We start from the raw sequence: 24,326 nt of genomic DNA on the forward strand, positions 1-24,326 counted from the left end.
TCAGAGCATTTGGGTCCAAAATTCTCCAACACCTGCCTTAATGTAAAATTATGTGGTCCTAGTTTTAGGCAGCCCAAAAAATCTCCTCCAAGTGACGTAAATTTGCATCGCCGTGCCGCTGCTCCAAACTTAAAATGCAGCCTCTCCTGGACAAATTTAGTGTTTTGACCCTTTTGCCAAAGTTTAGCCAGACCTAACCCTGATTCAAGAAAAATCGGGATCTGACCATTTTCCTATCGCCAGGGTCGATGGCGGTAGGGTATACCAGCCTATCGCCGAGGCCCCTGGCGGTAGGCAACTTCCACATTAGCGCAGTGCAGCCCAACCACCAAACACGTTGGCGATAGCCTGTGCATCCCTACCGCCGAGGGTCCTGGCGATAGATGAGTACAAGCACTGTATTTGATACTTAGAAACTATTTATGGTAGGGCGTGCACCCCTACCGCCAAGGGCCTCGGTCGTAGGCTATTATACCCTACCACCATCGACCCCGGGGTAGGAAAAGGGTTAGGTCTCAAAATCCAAACCAGGGTTAGATCTGGCTAAACTTTCTCAAAAGGGTCAAAACAACACATTTGCCCGCCTCTCCCCCAGCCGCACACACGCCAACCGCCTAGTGAAATCACCCCCTCCTGCGGCCGCCCAGCACCCGCCATCGCCGCGGCTGAATCCAGCCAAATCGACAGCCGTTGCAGCCACCCAAATCGACCGTCGCCGGATCCACCACCTGCTGTTATTGCTGCACACCCAATCGAGCTATTTGTTATCCAGTTGCTAGATCAGCCCGATCTGCCTCCTCCCGCTGCCTGATCAAGCTCCTCCGTGTCGTCTCGCTGACGGATCTGTTGCACGGCCGCACTACAACCGAAGAGGATGCCGCTGAAGTCCAGCTACCATGACGTTCTGCTGCGGCAGTCTGGCCGCTACATCGCCGACCTGCAGTGGGATGGACAACGCCATTGGCTCAACACCTTCAAGACGTGAAGGTCGTCACGCGAGCCTTCGACATCGCCTGTTGGAGGCTCGGCCGGCCGCATCATGAGCTCGACTTCCCAAAGATCAGATCCTAGACAGCGCCAGAGTTTGTTGGTCCGCCGATGGACATTGTGCCCCGCAAGGAGAAGAGCGACAGCCGCATCATGCTAGAGCAGCGGGACACCCTGGGAGAGTGACAAGGAGAAAATGATGAGGGAAAATCTGGAGCTCGTGCGGTACAAGGCGGAGTTATTTTGGAAGAGGGGCCATGGGTGCCAGAAGGCGGAATGCAAGACGGAAGACGAGTATGGCCCCTCCAAGGTGAATAAGGCTGGGTCCGACAACGAGGAGAAAATGGCGAGGGGAAATCTGGAGCTCCTGCGGTACAAGGCAGAGTTATTCTATGAGAGGGACCATGAGTGCCAGAAGGCGGAGCGCAAGACGGAGGACTAGTCTGGCCCCTCCAAGGTGATTAAGGTCGGGTCCAACAACAAGGAGAAAATAGCGAAGGAAAATCTAGAGCTCGCGCGGTACAAGGCGGATTTATTCTGGAAGAGGAACCATGAGTGTCAGAAGGCAGAGCGGAAGAGGGAGGACGAGTCTGGTCCGACAACAAGGTTCAGCATGAGGATGTCCTGCACGACGATGAGGTTCCGACATTAACTGGGTGGACCTTGAGTGTGAGAGTGATGAGGAGTAGTTGTCTAGTGTCTGTAGTGTCGGTAGTTTGTTTAGGAATCGCTTGAACTATGTTTAAAAACTTTGAATGTTTGGATGTTATGGTTGCATGCTTAAAACTTTGAATGTTTGGAGTTTAGATCGAAGTACGCAATTTAGTGGCACTAACAAGCATCACATGAACACTAATGCGAATAAGACAAAGATCAAACCCTCAAACTCATTAGGCCATCTATAGTCGATCCCCTAAAAATTAACAGAGTAAATCCCTTAGTGGACATGCTTTTCCATAAACCATTTTATATGGGGACATACCCACAGGACTTTTATATGAAGTTCTATAGGCCCATAATGCATCATCAAGTTTCTTGGACCAATTGTTTCTAGATCTATTAACAGTCTTTTGCAAAATTAATTTAATCTCTCTATTACTCAATTCTACTTGACCACTAGAGTGTGGGTGGTATGGAGATGCAATTCTATGATTAACATCATACTTAGCAAGCATTTTACGAAAAGCACCATGAATAAAATGTGAACCACCATCAGTCATTAAGTATCTAGGGACTCCAAACCTCAGAAAAATAACTTCTTTAAGCATCTTAATAGAGGTGTTATGATCATCACTACTAGTTGGAATAGCTTCTACCCACTTAGTAACGTAATCAACAACAACTGAAATAAGTGTATACCCATTAGAGGAAGGAAACGGTCCCATATAATCAAAGCCCCAAACATCAAATGGTTCAATAACAGGTGAATAGTTCATAGGCATTTCTTGACGTCTACTAATATTACCAATTCTTTGACATTCATCACAAGACAAGACAAACTTACGGGCATCTTTAAAAAGAGTAGGCCAATAAAAACTGGATTGCAATACCTTATGTGCAGTTCTATCTCCAGTGTGGTGTCCTCCATAAGCCTCGGAGTGACATTTGCGTAGGATTTGTTCCTGTTCATGCCCAGGTACACAACGTCTAATAACACCATGTACTCCTTATTTATAAAGGTGTGGGTCATCCCAGAAGTAATGTCTTAAATCATAGAAAAACTTTTTCTTTTGCTGGTATGTGAAACTAGGTGGTATAAATTTAGCAACAATGAAATTAGCATAATCATCATACCATGGAGCAGTACGAGAAGTATTTATGACAGCTAATTGTTCATCAGGAAAGCTATCATCAATAGGTAGTGGGTCATCAAGAACATTCTCTAACCTAGATAAGTTGTCTGCAACGGGGTTCTCAGCTCCCTTTCTATCAATAATATGCAAATCAAATTCTTGTAGCAAGAGAACCCATCTAATAAGTCTAGGTTTAGCATCTTTCTTTTCCATAAGATATTTAATAGCAGCATGATTAGTGTGAACAGTTACTTTAGAATCAACAATATAAGGTCTGAACTTATCACAAGCAAATACAACTGCTAAAAATTCTTTTTCAGTAGTAGCATAATTTCTCTGGGCACTATCTAGAGTTTTACTAGCATATTGGATAACATTTAATTTCTTATCAATTCTTTGACATAGGACATCACCTACAGCATAATCACTAGCATCACACATAATTTCAAAGGGTAAGTTTCAATCAGGTGGCTGAACAATAGGTGCAGAAATCAAGGCTTTCTTAAGTATTTCAAATGCTTCTACACAATCATCATCAAAGACAATAGGAACATCTTTTTGTAATAGATTAGTCAGAGGCCTAGAAAATTTTGAGAAGTCTTTAATGAACCTCCTATAAAAACCGGCATGACCAAGGAAACTTCTTATACCTTTAATGTCCTTAGGACACGACATCTTTTCAATAGCATCAACTTTAGCTTTGTCAACTTCAATACCTCTTTCAGAAATTTTATGACCCAAGACAATACCTTCATTAACCATAAAGTGGCACTTCTCCCAATTCAAGACAAGATTAGTTTCTTCACATCTCTGCAAAACTCGATCAAGGTTGCTTAAGCAATCATCAAAAGAAGTTCCATACACGGAGAAATCATTCATGAAAACCTCAACAATCTTTTCACAAAAGTCAGAGAATATAGCAGTCATACATCTTTGAAAGGTAGCAGGTGCATTACATAAACCAAAAGGCATACATCTATAGGCAAAGGTACCGAAAGGGCAAGTAAAAGTGGTCTTTTCCTGATCCTCTTTTGACATAGATATTTGAGAGAAACCAGAATAACCGTCTAGAAAGCAAAAATGTGTATGTTTGGATAATCTTTCTAGCATTTGATCAATAAAAGATAAAGGGTAATGATCCTTTCTAGTAGATTTATTTAATTTGCGGAAATCAATTACCATTCTATAGCCTGTAACAATTCTTTGTGGGATCAATTCATCTTTATCATTAGGAACAACAATAATACCTTCCTTCTCAGGGACACAATGGACATGACTTACCCACTGACTATCAGCAACAGGATAAATTATACCCACCTCCAGAAGCTTTAGTATTTCATTTCTTACCACTTATTTCATCTTAGGATTTAACCATCGTTGGTGATCAACAATCGGTTTAGCGTCTTTTCCAATTTTATTTTGTGCTGGCATAGAGTGGGACTAATGCCCTTAAGATCATCAAGAGTATATCCAATAGTAGCACGGTGCTTCTTCAGAGTTTTCAATAATTTCTCTTCTTCCTGCTCTGAAAGGTTAGCACTAATAATAACAGGATATATCTTCTTTTCATCAAGATAAGCATATTTAAGAGTATCAGGTAATGGTTTAAGCTCAAACACGGGATCACCCTTGGGTGGAGGAGGATCCCCTAGAATTTCAACAGGCAAGTTGTGTTTCAAAATAGGTCCCTGTTTAAAGAATACTTCATCTATTTCCCTTCTTTCATTCATAAACATATCATTTTCATGGTCTAGCAAATATTGTTCTAAAGGATCATTAGGAGGCACGGCAATAGAAGCAAGACCAATAATTTCATCTTTACTAGGCAATTCTTTATCATGGGGTTGTCTACGAAATTTAGCAAAATTAAAATCATGAAACATATCCCCTAAACCAACAGTAACAATATCCTTTTCGCAGTCTATCTTAGCATTAACAGTATTCAAGAAGGGTCTACCAAATATAATGGGACAAAAGTCATCTTGTGGGGAACCAAGAACAAGAAAATTAGTAGGATATTTAACTTTCCCACACAAGACTTCAACATCTCTAAAAATCCCAATTGGTGAAATAGTATCTCTATTGGCAGGCTTAATTGTAACATCAATATCTTCTACCTCAGCAGGTGCAATATCATGCATAATTTCTTTGTATAAAGAATGAGGTATTGCACTCGCACTAGCACCCATATCACATAAGCCATGATAGCAATGATCTCCTATTTTAACAGAAACAATAGGCATGCCTACAACAGGTCTATATTTATTCTTAGTATCGGGTCTAGCAATTCTAGCAGCTTCATTACAGAAGTAAATAACATGCCCATCAATATTATCGACCAAGAGATCTTTAACCATACCAATACTAGGTTCAACTTTAATTTGCTTAGGGGGTGTAAGTGTTCTAGCATTACTCTTACGAACCACAGTCGAAGCTTTAGCATGATCCTTTATTCTAACTGGGAAAGGTGGTTTCTCAATATAAGCGATAGGAACAATAGGATCAACATTATAAGTGATAGTATTTTCTTCAACTTTAATAGGTTCAACTACTTTTACTTCAATGGGAGGATGATATTTAAACCACTTCTGCTTAGGGAGATCAACATGAGTAGCAAATGATTCACAGAAAGAAGCTACTATCTTAGAGTCTAGTCCATATTTAGTGCTAAATTCACGAAAAGCATCGGTATCCATAAAAGATTTAACACAATCAAACTTAGGTGTTATACCTGACTCCTTACCTTCGTCGAGTTCCCAATCTTCAGAGTTGTGTTTAATTATTTCCAATAAATCCCATTTGAATTCAATAGTCTTCATCATAAAAGAACCAGTACAAGAAGTATCGAGCATGGAGCGATTACTGAGAGAAAGCCGAGCATAATTTTTTTGAATAATAATTTCTCTTGAGAACTCATGATTGGGGCATGAATATAACATTGACTTAAGCCTCGCCCAAGCTTGAGCGATACTTTCTCCTTCGTGAGGCAAAAAATTATATATATAATTACGATCATGATGAACCAGATGCATAGGGTAAAACTTCTGATGAAATTCCTATTTCAATCGGTTGTAATTCCATGATCCAATATCATCACATAGCCTAAACCATGTCAATGCCTTTCCCTTCAAAGATAAAGGGAAGACCTTCTTCTTGATAACATCCTCGGGCATACCTGCAAGCCTAAATAATCCACAAACTTCATCCACATAGATTAGGTGCATATCGAGATGTAATGTTCCATCTCCTGTAAAAGGATTAGCTAGCAGTTTCTCGATCATACCCGAAGGAATTTCAAAGTAAACATTTTCAGTAGGTTCAGTAGGTTGAGGAGCAACTCTTTGCTCTACTGGTTGGGGTGAAGATACCCCGAACAAGCCCCTCAAAGGATTATTTTCCATAGTAACAAGTGACAGTAAATTTCAGCACACTATATAAATTTTTCCTTACCAAATTCCACATACCAAAGGCGCTTCACTCCTCGGCAACGGCGCTAGAAAAGAGTCTTGATGACCCACAAGTATAGGGGATATATCATAGTCCTTTCCATAAGTAAGAGTGTCGAACCCAACGAGGAGCAGAAGGAAATGGCAAGCAGTTTTCAGTAAGGTATTCTCTGCAAGCACTGAAATTATCGGTAACAGATAGTTTTATGATAAGGTAATTCGTAACGGGTAACAAGCAACAAAAGTAAACAAGGTGCAGCAAGGTGGCCCAATCCTTTTTGCAGCAAAGGAAAAGCCTGGACAAACTCTTATATAAAGAAAAGCGCTCCCGAGGACACATGGGAATTATCGTCAAGCTAGTTTTCATCATGCTCATATGATTCACGTTCATTACTTTGATAATTTGATATGTGGGTGGACCGGTGCTTGGGTACTGCCCTTCCTTGGACAAGCATCCCACTTATTATTAACCCCCCTCGCAAGCATCCACAACTACGAAAGAAGAATTAAGGTAAACCTAACCATAGCATGGAACATATGGATCCAAATCAGCCCCTTAGGAAGCAACACATAAACTAGGGTTTAAGCTTCTGTCACTCTAGCAGTCCATCATCTACTTATTACTTCACAATGCCTTCCCCTAGGCCCAAACAATGGTGAAGTGTCATCTAGTCGGCGTTCACATAACACCACTAGAGGAAAGACAACATACATCTCATCAAAATATCGAACGAATACCAAATTCACATGACTACTTATAACAAGACTTCTCCCATGTCCTCAGGAACAAATGTAACTACTCACAAATCATATTCATGTTCATAATCAGAGGGGTATTAATGTGCATAAAGGATCTGAACATATAATCTTCCACCGAATAAACCAACGAGCATCAACTACAAGGAGTAATCAACACTGCTAGCAACCCACAGGTACCAATCTGAGGTTTTGAGACAAAGATCGGATACAAGAGATGAACTAGGGTTTGAGAGGAGATGGTGCTGGTGAAGATGTTGATGGAGATTGACCCACTACCGATGAGGATTGATGGTGATAACGATGGTGACGATTTCCCCCTCCCGAAGGGATGTTTCCCCGGCAGAACAGCTTTGCCAAGGTTCCGCCTCGAGACGGCGGCGCTTCGTCCCGAAAGCTTCCTTATGATTTTTCCAGGGCAAAAGACACCTTATACAAGAAGATGGGCATCAGGGGGCTTCCAGGTGGCCCACGAGGTAGGGGGCGCGCCCAGGGGGTAGGGCGCGCCCTCCACCCTCGTGGACAGTGGGTGGCCCCCTCTGGTGCTTTCTTCGCCCAATATTTTTAATATATTCCAAAACTGACTTTCATGGAGTTTTAGGACTTTTGGAGTTATGCAGAATAGGTCTCTAATTTCAGCCCAAAATTCCAGCTGCCGGCATTCTCCCTCTACATGTAAACTTCGTAAAATAACAGAGAAAAGGCATAAGTATTGTGACATGATGTGTAATAACAACCTGCAATGCAATAAATATCGATATAAAAGCATGATGCAAAATGGACGTATCAGATAACCCGCCGCCCTCCACGCTGGCAAAGATCGCCCGCTCCGCCTCCACGAGCTCCGGGTGCTGCCGGCGGAGCTCTTGCATGTAGGCCTCGTCGGCGGCCTCGGCCTTGAGGCGCTCCCATGCCTCGCGGTCCTCCTGTTCCATAGCTGAGCTCACCACCCCTGGCTCCGGCTGAACAAGGTGGACCAGACGTGTGCCGAAGGGGAAATTGAGCCTAGCTGTCGCGCCATGGTAGTGGACCTGCCAGGGGTCGTACTCCATGGCCGCGAGCTCGGCCGTGTGGAAGCTACCAAGCCACTAGCAGGTGTGAGTCTCCCGATCTATAATCTCAGCGACCCACGCCCCCCACCGCCGCTGCCGGACCCTGAGGTAGGACTCGTCTGCCGGGTCCGAGGGAGGACAGGGAAGTCCTCAAACCAGTGTAGGGAGGACGACGAGGACACCTCAGCGACCTCCTCGCTGGCGTCGGGCGAAAAGGCCGCAATAAACCTCTTTTTGGCCATTGGCTCCTCGAGCTCCCCGGCACACAGGCAGAGGTTGAGGATTGAGGCGCCAGCGATGGCGGCGACCTACCAATGGTTTCAAGGGTTGTGTGTGTCTGTGTGAGCGGAGGTTTTGGGGAGTGTGTGGTGTGTGTGGAGGGGGCGGGGGGGGGGGCAAGGTTGTGTTTGAGGAAATACTATGGCAACTAAAAATTTTACTAGGCAGGAGTAACAGGGCGGGGCTACTGAAAATTTGGATCAAGGGCGAGAAGATATTTTTAAGATTGCGAGGGATGTAGAGGCGGGAGTAAAATGCCGGGGCTACTGAAAATTTGAATCAAGGGACTGAAGCAGAGCAGGAGTAACAGACATCGCACACGGCCCGCACATACTAATCGTGTGCTATCAAACATTAAAATCTTCCAGACGGTAGATATTTTCGAGATTACGAGACAATAATATTTTCAAGATTGCGAGGGATGCAGAGGCGAGAGTATTTGGGGAGCGAGCTAGTGTGCTTGACACGCCGGCTGTGGACTGTAGCCGACGCACCTTCTTGCGTAACCCATAGGTGTACTATACATCGACGGTGCTCCAAGATGTTTTGTACTACATCTCACATGGTTGGTGATAATAAACTGTGTGGGGTCTACTTGATTTTTCATCTTGATTTGAATTACATAATGGAGTCACAACGACGATGGACGGTGTTTGAATTGCTAGACCTTTTATCTGCAGTGAACATGCAACTATATGTGTGTCGTAAAATAATTGGAATTATTCAGGGTTCGTTTGGACATTTTATACATTTACTAGGTTTTCTAGGCATTTTATGTGCATAATTCAAATTTGAAATACATGCAGATGCTCCAGTGCATACAAATTGGTTGAAAAATCAAATCTGTGTCCTTGGGTGCATGCTTAGGTCCCATGCAAGAAAACGGAATGAATTTCAAACACCAGGGCACTGTTTATTGCTCGCAAAACATTTACCTGGTTTTTAAATTCTAGTAAATCTAAAACTCATATGAAATTCATGAAACTTGGCATGCTATCATGGAGCGGCATCAACATGCCATGGTAAATTTTTTGTCCCATTTGGGGCAGGTTTGGGTATAAGCTTCTCACAAACCAGAGCTTCTCACAACAAGCGTGATGGTTTTGGTAGGGAACATGCCACCTTTGGGGACGGAACGATATTTGTTGTCTCTTATTGCTTTCAAATTTTTTCTAGTGTTCATATAGAACAACAGGAGTCACTACAAAAAAAGACACTTCCGTGATGATATGTGTTTGTCATAGTAGGTCACGTTTTCTGTCATGCATGTACATCCATGACGATTTTATGACAGAATCAAGATAGTTATACCTATGCTGTCGTAGAAGTGTTCCATGACATTACCAAAATTATCATCACGGAAGTGTCCACTTTCATGACGATAAATCCCGCGTCATAGAAGTGCTTTCGTCAAGGGTGACCGACACGTGGCATCGACCATAGTTGGTTGCCGTTAAGCTATTGGGTCTGTTTTTGGATCCGATAAACCATTACAGCCCGGACCAATGGGGATTTTCCACATGTAAAATTCTCATTGGCCGGAGGAAACACGTGTTTGCTCACCGTTGGGACAGATGTCATCCACTCATTGGATAGGAGGCGCCTATGATACGTCGACACATGGCACGACCCAACAGAGGCCCATTCATTGAAAAGGCCGGCCAAGCTAAAGGCTCACCATGTTTTTTCAGACACTAGTGGGCTGGCCCGTTAACAGCCTGCCATATTGATGTCTACTACACAACCTTCTTCTTGTAGACGTTGTTGGGCCTGCAAGTGCACATGTTTGTAGGACAGTAGCAAATTTCCCTCAAGTGGATGACCTAAGGTTTATCAATCCGTAGGAGGCGTAGGGTGAAGATGGTCTCTCTCAAACAACCCTGTAACCAAATAACAAAGAGTCTCTTGTTTCCCCAACACACCCAATACAATGGTAAATTGTATAGGTGCACTAGTTCGGCGAAGAGATGAAGATACAAGTGCAAAATAGATAGTAGATAAAGGTATTTGTAATCTGAAATTATAAAAACAGCAAGGTAACAAGCGATAAAAGTGAGAGTAAACGGTATTGCAATGATAGGAAACAAGGCCTAGGGTTCATACTTTCACTAGTGTAAGTTCTCTCAACAATAATAACATAGATAGATCATATAACAAGCCCTCAACATGCAACAAAGAGTCACTCCAAAGCCACTAATAGCGGAGAACAAACGTAGACATTATGGTAGGGTACGAAACCACCTCAAAGTTATCCTTTCTGTTCTATCTATTCAAGAGTTCGTAGTAAAATAACATAAAGCTATTCTTTCCGCTCAATCCATCATAGAGTTCATACTAGAATAACACCTTAAGACACAAATCAACCAAAACCCTAATGTCACCTAGATACTCCATTGTCACCTCAAGTATCCGTGGGCATGATTATACGATATGCGTCACACAATCTCAGATTCATCCAACCAACATAAAAGCACTTCAAAGAGTGCCCCAAAGCTACTACCGGAGAGTCAAGAACGTGTGCCAACCCCTATGCATAGGTTCCCAATGTCATGAAACCCGCAAGTTGATCACCAAAACATACATCAAGTGGCACATGATATCCCATTGTCACCACAGATAATCACGGCAAGACATACATCAAGTGTTCTTATAAAGACTCAATCCGATAAGGTAACTTCAAAGGGGAAACTCAATTCATCACAAGAGAGTAGAGGGGGAGAAACATCATAAGATCCAACTACAATAGCAAAGCTCGGGACACATCAAGATCGTGTCATAGAGGAACACGAGAGAGAACACAAGAGAGAGAGATCAAACACATAGCTACTGGTACATACCCTCAGCCCCGAGGGTGAACTAATCCCTCCTCGTCATGGATAGCGCCGGGATGATGAAGATGGCCTCCGGTGATGGGATCCCCCTCGGCAGGGTGCCGGAACAGGGCCCCGATTGGTTTTTGGTGGCTACAGAGGCTTTCGGCGGCGGAACTCCCGATCTAGGTTCTGTTCTGGAAGTTTTTGGGTACGTAGGTATATATGGGTGCAGGAAGTACATCGGTGGAGCTACGGGGGTCCCATGAGGCAGGGGCACGCCCAGGGCGGGGGGCGCCCCCCACCCTCGTGAGCACCTCCCGTATCTCCTGACGTGCACTCCAAGTCCATCGGGTGGCTTTCCTTCCAAAAATAACTTCTCCAGTTGATTTCGTTCCGTTTTGACTCCGTTTGATATTCCTTTTCCTCGAAACACTGAAATAGGCATAAAACAGTAAATCTGGGCTGGGCCTCCGGTTAATAGGTTAGTCCCAAAAATAATATAAAAGTGGAAAATAAAGCCCATAATTGCCTAAAACAATAGATAAAGTAGCATGGAGCAATAAAAAAGTATAGATACGTTGGAGACGTATCAAGCATCCCCAAGCTTAATTCTTGCTCGTCCTTGAGTAGGTAAATGATAAAAAAGAATTTTTGATGCGGAGTGATACTTTGGCATAATTTCAATGCAAATCTTCTTAATTGTGATATGAATATTCGGATCCAAAGATTCAAGACAAAAGTTCATATTGACAGAAAAACAATAATACTTCAAGCATACTAATCAAAGCAATCATGTCTTCTCAAAATAACATGGCAAAAGAATGTTCATCCCTACAAAATCATATAGTTAGGCTATGCTTCATTTTCATCACACAAAGATGTTCCCAACTTCTATACCCCCGATGACAAGCCAAGCAATTGTTTCATACTTAAATAATCTCAAACTTTTTCAACCTTCCCGCAATACATGAGCGCGAGCCATGGATATAGCACTATGGGTGGAATAGAATATGATGATGGGGATTGTGTGGAGAAGACAAAAAAGGAGAAAGTCTCATATTGACGAGTATAATCAACGGGCTATGGAGATGCCCATCAATTGATGTCAACATGAGGAGTAGGGATTGCCATGCAACGGATTCACTAGAGCTATGGATGCTCAACAAAATAAAACTAGTGGGTGTGCATCCAACTTGCTTTCTCACGAAGACCTAGGGCATTTGAGGAAGCCCATCGTAGGAATATACAAGCCAAGTTCTATAATGAAAAATTCCCACTAGTATAAAAAGGACAACTTATGAGACTCACTACATGAAGAACAAGGTGCTAAGAAGCACAATATATGAGACTCACTACATGAAGAACAAGGTGCTACTTTGAAGCACAAGTGTGGAAAAAGAGATAGTAGCATTGCCCTTTATTTTTTTTGGCCTTTCTTTTTTTCTTTTTGGCCTTTCTCTTTTTTTATTTGGGCAATGCTCTAATAATGATGATCATCACACTTCTATTGATTACAACACAAGGATTACAACTCGAAACTTAGAACAAGATATGACTCTATATGAATGCCTCCGGCGGTGTACCGGGATGGTGCAATGAATCAAGAGTGACATGTATGAAAAATAATGCATGGTGGCTTTGCCACAAATACGATGTCAACTACATGATCATGCAATGGCAATATGACAAAAGTAATGTATGTCATGATGATGATGATGGAAGTTGCATGGCAAAATATCTCAGAATGGCTATGGAAATGCCATAATAGGTAGGTATGGTGGCTGTTTTAAGGAAGATATAAGGAGGTTTATGTGTGATAGAGCGTATCGTATCACGGGGTTTGGATGCACTGGCAAAGTTTGCACCAACTCTCAAGATGAGAAAGGGCAATGCACGGTACCGAAGAGGCTAGCAAAGGCGGAAAGGTGAGAGTGCGTATAATCCATGGACTCAACATTAGTCAAAAGAACTCATATACTTATTGCAAAAATTTAGAAGTCATCAAAAATCAAGTACTACGCGCATGCTCCTAGGGGGATAGATTGGTAGGAAAAGACCATCGCTCGTCCCCGACCGCCACTCATAAGGATGCACAAGGCAGGTACACTTCATGTTTCAAATTTGTTACACAACTTTAACCATATATGCATGCTACGGGACTTGCAAACTTCAACACAAGCATTCTTTGAATTCATAATCACCTAACTAGCACGACTTTGATATTATCACCTCCATATCTCAAAACAATTATCAAGCATCAAACTTATCTTAGTATTCAACACACTCATAAGAAAGTTTCACATATCTTGAATACCAAGTATATTAACATTAAGCAAACTACCATGCTATTAACAACTCTCAAAATAATCTAAGTGAAGCATGAGAGTTCATCTCTTTCTTTAAAACAAATCCACCACCGTGCTCTAAAAGGTCTAAGTGAAGCACTAGAGCAAAAACTATCAAGCTCAAAAGATATAAGTGAAGCACATAGAGTATTCTAACAAATTCTAATTTGTGTATGGCTCTATCTCATTAAAGGATTTCAGATCTTGATACTTCATTCAAACAGTGGGCAAATCTAAAGAAAACTACATTGCAAGGATAGCACAACTCATGTGAAGAAGCAAAAACTTAGGCTCAACCGATACTAACCGATAGTTGTTGAAGAAGAAAGGTGGGATGCCTACCGGGGCATCCCCAAGCTTAGATGCTTGAGACTTCTTGAAATATTATCTTGGGGTGCCTTGGGCATCCCCAAGCTTCAGCTTTTGTGTCTCCTTAATTCCTTTCATGTCACAGTTTCTCTTTTTATCAAAAGCTTCATTCACAACAAACTCAACAAGAACTCGTGAGATAGGTTAGTATAAACCAATGCAAAACCTTATCATTTTCTACTGTAACAAATCACTAAAATTATTATTCAACATTGAATACTAAATGCCTCTGTATATTTAATACTCCTATCCTCAAATAGAATCATTAAACAAGCAAACATATGCAAACAATGCAACCATAACAGCAATCTGTGAAAACAATACAGTCTGTAAAGAATGCAAGAGTAACAATACTTACCTGACTCCAAAAATTATGAAATAAAATTCCCAATGTAATAAATTTATCATAGCTTAATATTCAAAAAGATTCAACGTTATACCATTCTCTGACTTCTCTAGGGAATTTTTGCAACAGCGGTAAACTTTCTGTTTTCAAACAGCAACATGCAAACTAGCAAAATAAGCATGGCAAAGGCCATCCTTGACTTTTTTATTGAAACTAAAGATGCAAAACATTATTATAACTAAAATAAAGCAAAAACTAACAAAAGAAAATGACTCTCCAAGCAAAACACATATCATGTGGTGAATAAAAATATAGCTTCAAGTAAAGTTACCGATGAACGAAGACGAAAGAGGGGATGCCTTCCGGGGCATCCCCAAGCTTAGGCTCTTGGTTGTCCTTGAATATTACCTTGGGGTGCCTTGGGCATCCCCAATCTTAGGCTATTGCCACTCCTTATTCCATAGTCCATCGAATCCTTACCCAAAACTTGAAAACTTCAACCACACAAAACTCAACACAAAACTCGTAAGCTCCGTTAGTATAAGAAAATAAAACCACCACTTAGGTACTGTAATGAACTCATTATAAATTCATATTGGTGTAAAACCTACTGTAATCCAACTTCTCTATGGTTCATACCACTTAATACTATCCATAGATGCATCAAAATAAGCAATCAACACAAAGAAAACAGAATCTGTCAAAAACAGAACAGTCTGTAGTAATCTGTATTAAACGTATACTTCTAGAACCCCAAAAATTATGAAATAAATTGCTGGACCTGAGAAATTTTTCTATTAATCATCTTAAAAAATAATAAACCTAAAAGCACTCTCCAGTAAAAAATGGCAGCTAATCTCGTGAGCGCTAAAGTTTCTGTTTTTCACAGCAAGATCACATAAACTTCACCCAAGTCTTCCCAAAGGTTCTACTTGGCACTTTATTGAAGCAAAAGCTATAAAACATGATTACTACTGTAGAATAATCATGTTAACACACAAAAAACAGTAAGGATAAATATTGGGTTGTCTCCCAACAAGCGCTTTTGTTTAATGCCTTTCTAGCTAGGCATGATGATGGCAATGATGCTCACATAAAAGATAAGAATTGAAACATAACGGGAGCATCATGAAGAATATGGCTAGCACATTTAAGTCTAACCCACTTCCTATGCATTGGGATTTTGTGAGCATACAACATAGGGGAACAATAATCAACATGCATAGGAAGGTAAAATAAGCATAGCTTCAAGAATTTAAGCACATAGGGAGGAAACTTGATATTATTGCAATTCCTACAAGCATATGTTCCTCCCTCATAATAATTTTCAGTAGCATCATGAATGAATTCAACAATATAACCAGCACCTAAAGCATTCTTTTCATGATCTACAAGCATAGAAAATTTACTACTCTCCACATAAGCAAGATTCTTCTCATGAATAATAGTGGGAGCAAACTCAACAAAATAACTATCATAGGATTGAAAATTAAGATCAAGATGACAATTTTCATGGTTATCATTATTCTTTAAAGCATACGTGTCATCACATAATCATCATAGATAGGAGGCATGCTTTCATCATAGTAATTTTGCTCATCAAAGCTTGGGGGACAAAAAATATCATCTTCATCAAACATAGCTTCCCCAAGCTTGTGGCTTTGCATATCATTAGCATCATGGATATTCAGGGAATTCATATTAACAACATTGCAATCATGCTCATCTTTCACATATTTTATGCCAAAAATTCTATGTAATTCTTCTTCTAGTACTTGAGCAAAATTTTCCTTTCCATCATAGTCACGAAAGATATTAAAAAGGTGAAGCGTATGTGACAAACTTAACTCCATTTTTTGTAATTTTATTTTATAAACTAGACTAGTGATAAAACAAGAAACAAAAAGATCCGATTGCAAGATCTAAAGATATACCTTCAAGCACCTACCATGCCAAAAAATAGCTTAGTTGACGGAGTGTGAGTACCCTTTACCTAGCCTCCCCAGCAACGGCGCCAGAAAGGAGCTTGATGTCTACTACACAACCTTCTTCTTGTAGACGTTGTTGGGCCTGCAAGTGCACATGTTTGTAGGACAGTAGCAAATTTCCCTCAAGTGGATGACCTAAGGTTTATCAATCCGTAGGAGGCGTAGGGTGAAGATGGTCTCTCTCAAACAACCTGCAATCAAATAACAAAGAGTCTCTTGTGTCCCCAACACACCCAATACAATGGTAAATTGTATAGGTGCACTAGTTCGGCGAAGAGATGAAGATATAAGTGCAAAATAGATAGTAGATAAAGGTATTTGTAATCTGAAATTATAAAAACAGCAAGGTAACGAGCGATAAAAGTGAGCGTAAACGGTATTGCAATGATAAGGAAACAAGGCCTAGGGTTCATACTTTCACTAGTGTAAGTTCTCTCAACAATAATAACATAGATAGATCATATAACAAGCCCTCAACATGCAACAAAGAGTCACTCCAAAGCCACTAATAGCGGAGAACAAACGTAGACATTATGGTAGGGTATGAAACCACCTCAAAGTTATCCTTTCTGTTCTATCTATTCAAGAGTTCGTAGTAAAATAACATAAAGCTATTCTTTCCGCTCAATCCATCATAGAGTTCATACTAAAATAACACCTTAAGACACAAAGCAACCAAAACCCTAATGTCACCTAGGTACTCCATTGTCACCTCAAGTATCCGTGGGCATGATTATACGATATGCGTCACACAATCTCAGATTCATCCAACCAACATAAAAGCACTTCAAAGAGTGCCCCAAAGCTATTACGGGAGAGTCAAGAACGTGTGCCAACCCCTATGCATAGGTTCCCAATGTCACGAAACCCGCAAGTTGATCACCAAAACATACATCAAGTGGCACATGATATCCCATTGTCACCACAGATAATCACGGCAAGACATACATCAAGTGTTCTCATAAAGACTCAATCCGATAAGGTAACTTCAAAGGGGAAACTCAATTCATCACAAGAGAGTAGAGGGGGAGAAACATCATAAGATCCAACTACAATAGCAAAGCTCATGATACATCAAGATCGTGCCATAGAGGGAACACGAGAGAGAACACGAGAGAGAGAGAGAGAGAGAGAGAGATCAAACACATAGATACTGGTACATCCCTCAGCCCCGAGGGCGAACTACTCCCTCCTCGTCATGGATAGCGCCGGGATAATGAAGATGGCCTCCGGTGATGGGATCCCCCTCCGGCAGGGTGCCGGAACAGGGTCCCGATTGGTTTTTGGTGGCTACAGAGGCTTGCGGTGGCGGAACTCCCGATCTAGGTTCTGTTCTAGAAGTTTTTGGGTACGTAGGTATATATGGGTGCAGGAAGTACGTCGGTGGAGCTACGGGGGTCCCACAAGGCAGGGGGCACGCCCAGGGGGCGGGGGCGTCCCCCACCCTCGTGAGCACCTCCCGTATCTCCTGACGTGCACTCCAAGTCCATCGGGTGGCTTTCCTTGCAAAAATAACTTCTCCAGTTGATTTCGTTCCGTTTTGACTCCGTTTGATATTCCTTTTCCTCAAAACACTGAAATAGGCATAAAACAGCAAATCTGGGCTGGGCCTCCGGTTAATAGGTTAGTCCCAAAAATAATATAAAAGTGGAAAATAAAGCCCGTAATTGCCTAAAATAGTAGATAAAGTAGCATGGAGCAATCAAAAATTATAGATATGTTGGAGACGTATCACATCTTTTGAGCCAAATTGAGGCCCAAAGCAGATCAAGCCCGTTCACATCCTGCCGTGTTTTGAGCCAAATTACGGCCCATATCGGATCAGGCCCGTTAACATACCATTGTTCTTTTGGGCCCATTCTAAGACATGTTCGTATTTCAGCCTATTAAATGCCCGTTAACTAGTTTGGCCCGATAATAGTTTCGGCCTGTCAGCGGTCCATGGTGCATCTGGGACGTTGTCGGCCCGGTTTAACTTTAGGCCCTTTAATGGCCCATGCGGAAACTAGGCTATTTCTTGCCCGAAGTAACTTTAGGCCTCTTAACGGCCCATAGTCTTTGTGGATAAATTTCATCCCAACAGGCCTATCGGCCTGTTAATGTCCCGTGGAACAGTTGGGCCTAACTAGTGCCCGCGTTGAATCAGGCCTGCTTATAGCCCATCTGATAATGGCCCATGACACTTTTGGGCCTATGTCCCGCGTGGATACCGGCCTGCTTAAAGCCCATAATTTTATTGGGCCAAACTGGCCCGAGAAACTCCGCCTATGTTGTCTCAACATAGCCGGTCCCAAGCCCGGGTAAAGGAGGAGGGTTGTGATAGGCTTGGCGAGCCAACGTAAAAACTCAGCCACTCTTATGGAGATGAAACCCAAAAGATTTTCGTTGGGGCGTAACCCTCTTAGCGACGCGCCACATCGGAACCCGGGTGTGGTGGAAAATGGGCAAGGGCCGGGCCGTCACCCCCAAGTGGCGCGCCATATATTGATCCGTATACGGTGGCAAGTGAGTGAGGATCGGGTCGTCGTATCCTTAGTGACGCGCTACATCGGTGCCCGGATGTAGTGGAAAATTAGCAAGGGTCTTCGCATTTGACTCGATGAGTGCAAAGGGTAAGGAAGCTAGCCGAGCCTAGGAGGATTCGTTTAGGTAGTTGGAATGTAGGGTCTCTAACAGGGAAGCTTCGGGAGCTAGTTGATGCAGCAGTGAGGAGAGGTGTTGATATCCTTTGCGTCCAAGAAACCAAATGGAGAGGACAGAAGGCGAAGGAGGTGGAGGATACCGGCTTCAAGTTGTGGTACACGGGGACGGCTGCAAACAGAAATGGCGTAGGCATCTTGATCAACAAGAGCCTCAAGTATGGAGTGGTAGACGTCAGGAGACGTGGGGACCGGATTATCCTGGTCAAGCTGGTAGTTGAGGACTTGGTTCTCAATGTTATCAGCGCGTATGCCCCGCAAGTAGGCCACAATGAGAACACCAAGAGGGAGTTCTGGGAAGGCTTGGAAGACATGGTTAGGAGTGTACCGATTGGTGAGAAGCTCTTCATAGGAGGAGACCTCAATGGCCACGTGGGTACATCTAACACAGGTTTTGAAGGGGCGCATGGGGGATTTGGCTATGGCATCAGGAATCAAGAAGGAGAAGATGTCTTAAGCTTTGCTCTAGCCTACAACATGATTGTAGCTAACACCCTCTTTAGAAAGAGAGAATCACATCTGGTGACTTTTAGTAGTGGCCAACACTCTAGCCAGATTGATTTCATCCTCTCGAGAAGAGAAGATAGGCGTGCGTGCCTAGGCTGTAAGGTGATACCTGGGGAGAGTGTTGTACCCCAGCATAAGCTGGTGGTTGCTGACTTCCGCTTTTGGATTCGTGTCCAGCGGGATAAGCGTGCCAAGGTCGCTAGAACGAAGTGGTGGAAGCTCAAGGGGGAGGTAGCTCAGGTGTTCAAGGAGAGGGTAATTGAGGAGGGCCCTTGGGAGGAAGGAGGGGACGCGGACAATGTGTGGATGAAGATGGTGACTTGCATTCGTAAGGTGGCTCGGAGGAGTTTGGAGTGTCCAGGGGAAGGAGAAGCGAAGACAAGGATACCTGGTGGTGGAATGATGATGTCCAGAAGGCGATTAAAGAGAAGAAAGATTGCTTCAGACACCTATACCTGGATAGGAGTGCAGACAACATAGAGAAGTACAAGATGGCGAAGAAGGCCGCAAAGTGAGATGTTGGTGAAGCAAGGGGTCGGGCATATGAGGACCTCTACCAACGGTTAGGCACGAAGGAAGGTGAAAGGGACATCTATAAGATGGCTAAGATCCGGGAGAGGAAGATGAGGGATATTGGCCAAGTCAAATGCATCAAGGACGGAGCAGGCCAACTCTTGGTGAAGGACGAAGAGATTAAGCATAGATGGCGGGAGTACTTCGACAAGCTGTTCAATGGGGAGAATGAGAGTTCTACCATTGAACTGGACGACTCCTTTGATGAGACCAACATGCGTTTTGTGCGGCGCATCCAGGAATCTGAGGTGAAGGAGACTTTAAAAAGGATGAAAGGAGGCAAGGCGATGGGCCCTGATTGTATCCCCATTGAGGTGTGGAAAGGTCTCGGGGACATAGCGATAGTATGGCTAACCAAGCTTTTCAACCTCATTTTTCGAGCAAACAAGATGCCAGAAGAATGGAGATGGAGTATATTAGTACCAATCTTCAAGAACAAGGGGGATGTTCAGAGTTGTACTAATTACCGTGGAATTAAGCTGATGAGGCATACAATGAAGATATGGGAGAGAGTCATTGAGCACCGCTTAAGAAGAATGACAAGCGTGACCAAAAATCAGTTTTGGTTTCATGCCTGGGAGGTCGACCATGGAAGCCATTTTCTTGGTACGACAACTTATGGAGAGATATAGGGAGCAAAAGAAGGACTTGCATATGGTGTTCATTGACTTGGAGAAGGCCTATGATAAGATACCGCGGAATGTCATGTGGTGGGCCTTGGAGAAACACAAAGTCCCAGCAAAGTACATTACCCTCATCAAGGACATGTACAATAATGTTGTGACAAGTGTTCGAACAAGTGATGTCGACACTGATGACTTCCCAGTTAAGATAGGACTGCATCAGGGGTCAGCTTTGAGCCCTTATCTTTTTGCATTGGTGATGGATGAGGTCACAAGGGGTATACAAGGAGATATCCCATGGTGTATGCTCTTTGCGGATGATTTGGTGCTAGTTGATGATAGTCGAACGGGGGTAAATAGGAAGTTAGAGTTATGGAGACAAACCTTGGAATCGAAAGGGTTTAGGCTTAGTAGAACTAAAACCGAGTACATGATGTGCGGTTTCAGTACTACTAGGTGTGAGGAGGAGGAGGTTAGCCTTGATGGCCAGGTGGTACCTCGGAAGGACACCTTTCGGTATTTGGGGTCAATGTTACAGGAGGATGGGGGTATTGATGAAGATGTGAACCATCGAATCAAAGCCGGATGGATGAAGTGGAGCCAAGCTTCTGGCATTCTCTGTGACAAGAGAGTGCCACAAAAGCTAAAAGGCAAGTTCTACAGGACGGCGGTTCGACCCGCAATGTTGTATGTCATGGAGTTTTGGCCGACTAAAAGGCGACATGTTCAACAGTTAGGTGTGGCGGAGGTGCGTATGTTGAGATGGATGTGTGGACACACGAGGAAGGATCGAGTCCGGAATGATGATATACGAGATAGAGTTGGGGTAGCACCAATTGAGGAGAAGCTTGTCCAACATCGTTTGAGATGGTTTGGGCATATTCAGCGCAGGCCTCTAGAAGCTCCAGTGCATAGCGGATGGCTAAAGCATGCGGAGAATGTCAAGAGAGGGCGTGGTCGACCGAATTTGACATGGGAGGAGTCCGTTAAGAGAGACCTGAAGGATTGGAGTATCGACAAAGAGCTAGCTATGGACAGGGGTGCGTGGAAGCTTGCTATCCATGTGCTAGAGCCATGAGTTGGTTGCGAGATCTTATGGGTTTCACCTCTAGCCTACCCCAACTTGTTTGGGACTAAAGGCTTTGTTGTTGTCGTTGTTGTTGTTGTTGTAAACTGGCCCGAGATATATTTTGGCCCGTTAACTGCTTGTCCTATTTGGGCCAAACATGGGCCTTATGCAGTTTCGGCCTGTATTGGCCCGTGAATTTTTCGGCCCAATGCTGGCCCAATCTAGGTTTTAGCCTGTTAAAAGCCCATGGTATTCTCTGGCCCTACTGGCTAGAACTTTACTCGGTCTGTTAAAGGCGGGAAACTACTATAGGTTTAGACCTGCTAATGGCCCAAGATGATTATAGGCCCACGTTTTGGCCCATATGAGTAATGGGCCGGCCTGAAGACTGACAACACTGAGATCCACTAAACCTTCTGGCCCAAATTACAGCATACCGACCAAAGAATAAACCTAGACTATACAATAAAGAAATTATGGCATATTACATCCACTGGGAATCAAAGTTTGCTACCGGTGATAATAAAGCGCAATGTGACCGCAGATTACATACACTGGGCATCAAAGGTCGCCACCAGTGCATATAAACGTGCCGACAAAAGAATATACAAAACTGAGAGCACTTCAGAAGGCACTAGGCCTTTCCAGGACAGGCCCCGCAAGCAGCCGAACAAGCTGATGAGACCTCAGTTGTGTCAACGATAGATGCTCCATCCCTAGCTGTATGGCATGATAGTGCACATGGCAGTCCTCTGACATCTTCTTTGCATCTTTGACTTCCAGTCGGAGCTGAGCTGAAGCAAGCCTTTCCGCTTTAAGTTGAGACTGGAGCAGTCGAACTAATTGAGGCCGCGATTGCACAGAGGTTGTCTCACACTAGCTGGTGAGTAGCTTCAACTCACTGTCTTCATCAAGATAGGACCTTGGGGTCATCTCACTGTCCTCAATATGATTTGAATCACTATCTCCCTAAAGTTCTGCCTGGCATAAGAGATACGACTCTGAAAGAGAAATAAGGAGACACGTAACAGGTTTCACAATTATATAAGCAAATAAATGGATCTTTTCTGCATAAGGAACATGTTTTTACAACTACAATTTAAAACTGGTAGTTGTTGCAAACATCCAATCAGATGTAAACAACAAAGTAAATAGCGGTGGAGGAAATTATGCCTATCCAACTCTATACTAGAACAAAGTTTGAAGGCTTGATAAGGATGAACTTACATTACATGTTAACACGGGCTGGACAAAGCCCATCTCCATGTTGATGGAAGGATAATTCAATAAATTCCCCAAAGAAAATTCTTTATAAGCATTGCCATTTTTCTACATTTTGCAAAGAGTAAATATAGATCAAATAATATAGGAAGAAACAGAGGATAATGAAGCTCAGGTGCAGACTAATGATACATAATCAAATAGCAATTAATTAAGTACAGGGTTATAAGGCAAAAGGTACTGACAAGAGGAATGTAGACATCAATGTGTGCAGTGGCATTGGCTTTATTCAACATTTTGGTAAGAGTAAATGTAGATATGATAATTTGGAGAAAGTGGAGGGCAGGGCAGATAAGATGCAGAGTAATGCTAGAAAATCAACTATCTCGCGATGCAAGTACAGTAATACCACCACTGTCCATTATTACTTGTCGTTCAAATGGATGTATCTAGCACTATTAAGTTCTAAATACATCCAATTGATCAACAATTAATTCGATATAGAGGGAGTACATGACAACAGGTACATACATGAGCAGTCCAAAACTTCATAACCATTGTGTTAATTCTATATTTATCTAAGAGTAAATATAGATCTTATAATTTCAAGCAAAGGGAGGATAAAGAAGCGAACATTTACAGTGATGCTACATAATCAAACAACAATGAGTGTACGTATGCCGATAAAGAGCAAGAGGTACCGATAAGAGCAATGCAGAGCCCAGTATTGTTGTGGGATCCTATGATCCTTTGAGCAAGGAGCTTCATCTGAAATTAGTTTTCATACAAGAGAGAAGGTAAGGCACATGCAGAAATTTAGGAGTTCAAATTTTGAATTGATATCATAGACAGTACCTGACGCTGGGCTATCAGCAGTTCTAATAGTGGTTTGGCCAGTGGAGTAGGGGTAGAGTGTGGTACAGTTGGGCTTGTTTTCTGTGGCTACTGATCTATCTGATTTATCAGGTAACACTACCTTTTCCAAATACCTAGTTTGTACTCCTTGAGGATCTGCACTCACCCTCTTCCTTTTGGACATCTATTACGAAAGAACAACATTTGACTGGAAAAACATAGTATGACGACATGTGGAATAGGTACAGAAAATGGATAGGTATGGCATATACTCATATATGATGCTTAAACTAAGCAGATGGTGGTGTAACAAAGTAGAAGTAATGCAAGATAGAGCAAGCACCTTGATGGGTGAATAAGATAGGCCATCCTCCACCATGCCAAGTTTGTTAGCCAGTGGATTGTTCTGCAATATTCCTCTCGTGCGCCCATTCTCATATTCATTTTCATAGTGTTCAGTACCTGACATGCATGAAAACATAAAAACAAGTGAGATTATCTTTGTAATGTAGAAGTGATTCTAATCCAATACTGCCTCCCTGTAAACCCCTTTGTGTTATCTCTGCAATTCTTCTGAGAGATGCCATGCATGCTGTAACTTGGGG

Source organism: Triticum dicoccoides, chromosome 6B (genome assembly GCF_002162155.2).
Source record: "Triticum dicoccoides isolate Atlit2015 ecotype Zavitan chromosome 6B, WEW_v2.0, whole genome shotgun sequence".
In the NCBI taxonomy this organism is placed as follows: domain Eukaryota; kingdom Viridiplantae; phylum Streptophyta; class Magnoliopsida; order Poales; family Poaceae; genus Triticum; species Triticum dicoccoides.